Source organism: Rhodnius prolixus, unplaced genomic scaffold (assembly GCF_049639745.1).
Source record: "Rhodnius prolixus isolate KJV_2025 unplaced genomic scaffold, Rpr scaffold_1, whole genome shotgun sequence".
Taxonomy (NCBI): domain Eukaryota; kingdom Metazoa; phylum Arthropoda; class Insecta; order Hemiptera; family Reduviidae; genus Rhodnius; species Rhodnius prolixus.
This window is the reverse complement of record NW_027411581.1, coordinates 28,990,341-28,998,344: the sequence shown is the minus strand read 5'-3', so window position 1 is coordinate 28,998,344 and position 8,004 is coordinate 28,990,341.

The following is an 8,004-nucleotide window of genomic DNA, read 5'->3' as shown; positions in this document are numbered from 1 at the left end:
GGAAGATACCGAAGTCCCCATATAATAACTCCATAGCAAAGAGTACTCAAAGAAATAGCATCATTCACTCTGATCCTGCTTTTCATAGACGTTATTTTTCCCTTTCGACACAACTCCAGAACAGATCCTACAGCAGAGGAGGCTTTGGAAGCAGCAAATTTAGACTGAAGGTGAAAGAGTCCAGAATCCGAGAATTTAACTCCCAAGTAGTTCCAAGACTGGGCAAGTTCAATTTCCTGCCCCAAATAGTTCATTTTTTTAAGTTTTTTTGCACGACCCCTATGAAAATATACAATTTTTGTTTTGATGGAGTTCACCTCTAAGCAGTTAGTCTTGGCATAACTAGCAAGGATATCTATTTTTTTTACTAAATCAGGCAAAGAGTCAGCAAAGATAGCACTATCATCTGCATAAAGAGATAAGAGGACATCAGTATCTGAGGCAATTGGAATACCCGAGACACCTCTCGCTCGAAAGAATTCTTCCATGTCACTTGTGAAAAGACTAAACAAGTATCCAGAAAGTACCTCACCCTGCAGTACACCCTTGGTTACACTTACCTCATCAGATACAGAGCCACCACTTTTTACCCTTAAAGTTGCATTATCATACATATGTTTAAGGATTCTTATCAGTTTGCCACTCATTCCAATATAATTTAGTTTATGCCAAAGCAAATTGTGGTTCACACAATCAAAGGCTTTCCTGTAGTCTACAAATACAACAAATAAATTAGAATTTCTGTAATCAATTTTAAATTGGATTAAAGTATTCAATATAAATAAGTTGTCTATACATGAGCGCCCTTTTCTAAAACCACACTGAGATTCTGGTAATACATTGACATTATCATCCCATACCATCAACCTCTCTAACATTATTTGAGAGAATATTTTTAACATAACACATAGTAGAGATATTGGTCTATAATTATCAGGAGCAGTCCTGTCACCTTTTTTATAAATCATCGAAACTATAGATTTAGACCAACCGTCAGGGATCTTCTCTTGTTCAATAATTTTATTAAAAAAACAAACTAAATATAATAGCCAATTCTCAGGGAGATATTTAAAATATTCACTGGGCAATCTATCATGTCCAGGAACTTTGCCACACTTTAATTTATGTAATGAAAATTTCACTTCTTCTAACGTTACAGGACAGTCAAGGAGAGGACAAGATACACTAAAAAATAAGTCATTACGGATATCAGACTCCCCATAATAATTCCTAAAATAAACCATCCACTGTTCCATATTAATGAAGTTCAATTGCATATTTTTAGGGCGAAATTTATTGACCGTTTGCCAAAACAATTTACTATTATTACACTGATTTAAACTATTTATTAATTCTTTTTCATAATTTCGCTTTTTCAGTTTAACTACATTCTTGTAATATTTTTTGGAACTGATATAATTCACCTTCTGAACTGCATCATAACCACTGCCCTTGAACAACTTAAAGTAGGTTTTTACAGCAGCTTTAACTTTTCTACACTCACCATCAAACCAGGGACAGTTATTTCGGGTTGGTTTATTTAGATTAACCTTCTTTTGGAAAGTAAGTTTTAACGAATCAGCAGTATCATATAAAGCGGAAACAAAGTTAGTATATAAGTCATTTATATTATCACTATTAATGTTGCCCACTTTAGGGGAACATTTCAGGGTTTCTGCGAATAGTAAACTTTTAAAAGGGTCCCATAAAAGAAAATCTTTAAATATTAAGCTGTTAGAATTATTAGTATCAAGTTTTTTAGTGTTATAATTAAGAATGGTAGTTATAGGAAAGTGATCTGATTGTGATATGTGAGATGTGACACAAAAATCATTAATATGATGAGCAAAATTCAGGTTACACCAAAGCAGGTCCACAACACTTTGACCATTATAATTTATACTGGTAAAATTTCCAGCAGTATCACTTGGTGATCTGCCATTAAGTAAGAGAAAATTATTGCTCTCCAATAGATCAACTAATAGTTGACCTCTAGTGTTAACCACATCATCCTGACTACTGCGACGAAGATATGTGTTATAAAGTACTTCTACATCAAATTGGTTCAAAAGGCCCATCCTGCAGTTAAAATCTCCTCCCAGGAGTATCAGATTATTACCAAATTTAGATTGCAGGCTATTAAGGGAATCATTAAGAATATCTAGGATATAATCTAGGTCAAGGGAAGGTTTAAAATAAAAAAGACCAATAATAAACACATAATTAGTCTCTGTTAGTATTACTTTTACAAACATCCAGTACTCACACTTCTCAATGACATTTATTTTATACAAACTGTTACTGAAAATGATGGCCAGGCCACCACTTGCCCTTCCTTTACTCTTCTGTTTAACAGCCGGCGATGAGACCATAGAAATATCAGACATGTACGCTGGCAGCTTGAAGGTATCTGAGGCTACCCAGGTTTCAGATAAGCAGTAAATGGTATCTTGAGAAAGTTCAGGAACACTGAGTTTGAAGTTGGAGAAACCTTGTATGTTCCAAAAAGCAACCGAACAGAAGTTTTCTTGCATAGACTTCTTTTCATGTAAATATGGAATCTTCAGTTCATTATGTGCAATTACATTTATGGAGTTACAAGTTTTACCTTTAGGTTTTTTCATTTCTTCTTTAAAAAAGGTTTTATTGAACCAGTAGGGGATTTCTTTGTTTTCCTTTTTCTGGTGGCACCAGACCTTGAAGAATCAGATCTGTCTGTTTCCGGACCATCAATTTCTGTCTCATCAGATAATGGGGTAGCTGCAAATTGTCCAAACAAATGCTGAATATCTAATTCTGATCTGATTACGGCTGCAGGTACACCTTCCACTTTTCTTACTAAAATTTTATTATTTCTAAACCAAACAAACTTGACTTTCCCCACATTTTTCAGATTTTTCGCCTGTTTAAACAGTTTGTAGGTCTGAGGACTCATATGCTCAGAAATATAAAGTTGAGTATTCAAATTGGCGTCATCAGAAGCATTCAGAACAGAATTTAATGTGAGTGTGCTATTTCTTATATACTTTCTATAGCAATCCAAAAACTGAAGTTTATCGCAGTTTTTAACAAACTTAAATATAATTGGAGAATTATTGGAATTCAATGCTTTAATACGATAACATTCCTCCAAACTGTTTTCCAGAAGCTCGTATCTTATGACTAACGAGATTTTCTTAACTACTGTAAGAATATCTAAGTTAATATTAGTAGGAACATTTGTAACTTTGATTTTATTAAATTTCAGTACCTGTGTATTTTCATTTAAGGTAGCTTGCAAGTTGTTTATGCACTCCTTTAAATAGAGGTTTTCTTGATTTGCTGCTATCATTTTATTTTTTAACTTACTCAAATCATTCGTAACAGTAGTGATGTTCAGTTTAATTTCATCTTTAAAATTATTTAAAGTTTTATTTATTTCTTTGTTTTCAGCCCTTAGATCAGAGATATCTTTTTTTAAATCTTCATGAATGGAATTTATTCGCTGAAGTATACAACTAAGTGCATCGGTGCCCCCACTCTTAACCAGTATCTCACTAGCGGGCATATCCCCACTTTCATTTGCTGCAGACATAGTGTAGCAGTTTTGTTTATTTGAACTGTTTATTATTTACCTGATCTTGATCCACAATAGAACAATAGATGTCTCCACCTGAGTCAGCTATCCCCACCACACTCAACTAACGAACTGCTGGCAAATTTTATTAATTTAATGAAAACTTTCGTTAATAACTACAGGAAAACTGCTCGATGAAAATACTTGAAAATTCACCAAAATGTTCAGCAGTACAAAAAGTCACTGTAAGCAAATTTTCAAAACTTTACGCCGCCAACAACCCTGATAAAACAGACAAAAGTACGGAGACGATGTTACCTCGTTAAAAGTTCATACCAAAACTGGTATGAAAAAAAATTAAGTATGTCTGACTTTTTATTTTATCTTATTTCAAGCAACATCTAAATGTTTACTAAACAATCTCAGCACTCAATGTTTTAATCCCTGCTGAAAATAAATTCCAAAACTGGCAGCTTTGCAAAGCATTCATGGTGTTCCAAGTCCAATATCAGATATGGCGTCTTGTGATCAGACTATAGTAACAGTTTTATGCTGAAATTAAATAAAAAAGGATACAGTTGCAATGTTTTGGCAACAAGATAAAAAAAAAAAACTTTTAAATATTGTTTGATGTAATTGAATAAATGAAATAGGCATGGTATAGTATAAGTTAGATTAAGATGAAAGCAATGCTTTAAAAGGGAGGACGCTATAAGTCCCCCTCTAGTTTTATCCAAATTTTTACTAATTATTCTAGACTGGAAATCAATCTCCACGTATCCGCTTGCTCGTCTCAATATGCCTCAGAAGCCAGAAGAAAAAAAGAAAAGCTTAATGTCAAAAAATGGCTTCCACAAAACAGTTACTGTTCTTAAGTTCCTGAACCCTCATAATGAAATGTTTAAGGAATTACATGATAGAATGCATGTAGGGCTAGAATAAAAAAATCGGACATCAGACTGTCGAAAAACGCCTGTACATATCTTTTAAGTTTTCAACATTAAAGAAAAAGCAACCATATAATTAATCTTTGAAAAGATAAAAGGAATGAAAGGAATTATCCTTATATCGAGTTTAAATATAAGTAAATCTTTAAGTAAAAAGATTAATAAAAATACCATTCAGCTATAAAACAAAAAGTCCTTTTGCTTAGTTAGCAAGAACCTCAACAGATCTCACCACGAGTATTGCATTGCCACGACTAAGGTGAGAACAATATTGCGTACTTTACCATTGGAATATGTTCCCTAATGGACTCGAGTTCAAAAGTAGATTTTTAGTCAATGCTAAAGTCGTTTATACCCACATCAAGCGGCCGGGGAGGTTGATCTTTGCCTGATTTTTAAAATATAAGTAAATAATTAACGGTTTCAATTTTATAACAGTGGCCATTGCTATTTACAAAGTAAGGATTGCTATTTATTTTTTGTGCTTAAACAGCTTTAGTTTTAACGCCTCAGAAGATATATAAATATCAAGAAATACCTTTGCCCTCAGTCCAGCTACTAAAACTGAAATGACATGGTTTTATATCTTCATCTTGCTTTCTTGACCTGCAAGATATGATGGAGTATCAAGTTTTTAATTATTATTTAGAAAACCTAATTGAATTACTATTCCACAGTGACATAAATTGCATTACTATTCGATAAAACAACATAATAAAGAGTTCACTTCATATTGCTAAACTACTGATATACTTTTCTCACTAACCTGATTCAACTGATAAGAAAGTCAATGGGTTCATTCATCATTTGTCAAAGCCATAGTTTAATTATTAATAACTGACAAAATGTGCAAATAAATGTATCAATAAATAAAGTAAATTATTATTTATAGATACCACAGAGTGTTAGACTGACAATTCGAATCTTTAAAGAGGGAATTGAGAACTTATGTCTATACTATAGGGGAATAACTCTTTTAAATATGGTGTGTAAAATTGTAACTAATATTTTAACGAGTGAACTCAAGATAGTGTTCACGAAAAATGCTTTGATCGAAATACGGACGTACATATGCTTTTTACAGATTGAGGCCAGTATTTGATAGGGTTGATGGAACTCAACTTTTTATCTCCTCTCCTGAGGTTCAACATTCCACTTAAGATGATAAATTTAATAAACATAACAATGTTCCAAACACAAGTCAGTGTGCTCTTTGGAAACCATCTAAGCAAGACAATTCTGTTGTGAAACAGAGGGATGCTCTCTCTGCAATACTATTTAATCTGATCCTGCATAAAACCATCATGAACACTGAGCCTAGAGATAGTTTTAGTTTAGGTTAGTGTTTAGCTATAGAAAAGCTAAAGTGGCTAGTAACAAGGGGTATTACGGCCTCTTATAGTTGTTCAAATCGACTCTTTTATCAATACCGACCAAAATGAAGCCTGTACAAGTCCTTGGTCAGGACCATAATTTTCTACTGAACAGATACATGGGCTCTCAAAGAAATAAACCAGCAGTTTTTGAGAATCTTCTAGAGAAGACCAATGAGACACATATTCGGACCAGTATGTACGCAAGAAACTTGACAGGTTAGGTCCAACCAAGAATTGGACGACCTGATAGGTCATAAAGATGTAGGATGTTTCTTTAAATCTAGAAGAATAAGCTGGCTGGGACGTGTAGAAAGACTACCAGATGAGAGGTTGGTCAGAGAATAGCTAGAAAGGTATTTCCTGGTAAAACAAAAAGATGATGGGAAAGACTTAGAAGAGAACCACTCTAAAATCGGAGTGACCGATTGGAGATGGAAAGCTCAAGACAAGAATACTTTTAGAGGATTTGCCAGGGAAGCCAAAGTCCACGTTGGACTCTACAGCCAGTTAAGTAAGTGTTTGCGCAATTTTTAAAGTGTTCTATTGTAAATATTGTAAAAAAATATAAATTCTAAATTTACAAGATAAAAAAAAATCTGTTTTTGAACTGACTTGGTCTCTATTCATGTGTTGCTCAGTCTCTTAAACGTTTCTAAACGTTTCTAATTTTAAACTTTCGTATTCTAAATTATATGATTACCTCAAATAAAATCTAATAATATCCAGTTTTAAAACTCTTCTAGTGAATCATGCTGCATTCTGGAATCCTAACTAAATACTATGTTTAGTGTGAAGAACCATCTAGTGTGAGTCAATCGTACTAACAAAACAGTTAACATCTTTTCTTGTAAGAACTCAATATTATTACTTGAATGTAATAATATTCTGGCTGATCCAGCCTAGATGATTTATTAGTGTTGGGAAATTAATTGCAGAAAGTAGTGAACACCATTTATTTATTAAAGCCCAGCCCTGTCTAGTACTTAAAGTTCACCAGAACGCTACTACTAAATGTTATTTATTATATTATTTTATTTTTTAAATTTATCTGCTATTCGTAATCTAAAAAAAAAATTAGTGAATATGATGTAATAAATCATCTAAGCTGGATCAACCTGAAGATAGAAACTGCCCTGTGGCAATACTCTCCCGTGAGTTTGTTACATTATTTTCGGAGATAATCACGAGACAAACAGCATTTAAAACGAGATGGTGGAAAGTATAGAATCCTTGTGGAGGCAATATTTTTTTTAAAAGAGTATTTTTGCAGAAAGAAAAACAGTCAAGGATTTTTCGATATTTAGATTCTTCAGTTGCTATTGAAATGGTGATATCGTTTTAGACAAACTTATACATTAAGGATGCTTAGCATTATAATCTCCTTCCGCAAAAACAAAAGTTAGACCCTACAGACTGGAAGTCCATCGCTGCATTTATTTAGAGGGCAATAAACTGCTGCTAGATTGATACAGATGGCTGTAGATTGAATGAATTCTCTCTGGTAGAAAGAAATTTGATGATGATTTAGAGTATTTCCTACTAAAGCAGTAGCACCACCATAAGATGCGTCCGGATGATCGCGATGTATCCAGTAATCGTACCGTAAAGTAGATCTCAGTAAGTGAAGCAACAATTCGTTTGCATTTAAAAATAAGTCCAGTTCATCTCTATGAGAGTTCATACCAGTGGCATTTGAGACAAAGAGCACTAGTAGAAGGATCTTCTAGAGGTTGCTAGCATTCTGAAAATGGGTGCATTCCAGCATATCTTACGCACCTTTGGCTATGGTTGCAATGTGACCTCGTGATGTAACATTATTTACATTGAAGAATCTAAAATGTTTTGTGTGGTTCCTCGATGTTAATCCAAGTGTATACTAGTTATAGTACATAATACCGATCAATATGAAGCTGTACAAGTCCTTGTCAGAACCATATTAAAATAGAATAGAATATCATTGACTTCATACATTGATTTGCGTGAAGATAGTATACTTACAGGTATTCGATAGCGTACAAGTGTCTTTGCAGCTAGTCTTACTTACCTTAAACTTCTTTTACATTCTAACTAATAAGTTGGCTTAATGGCTTGCAAAATACCACCATTAGTAGTTACATTTTTAATG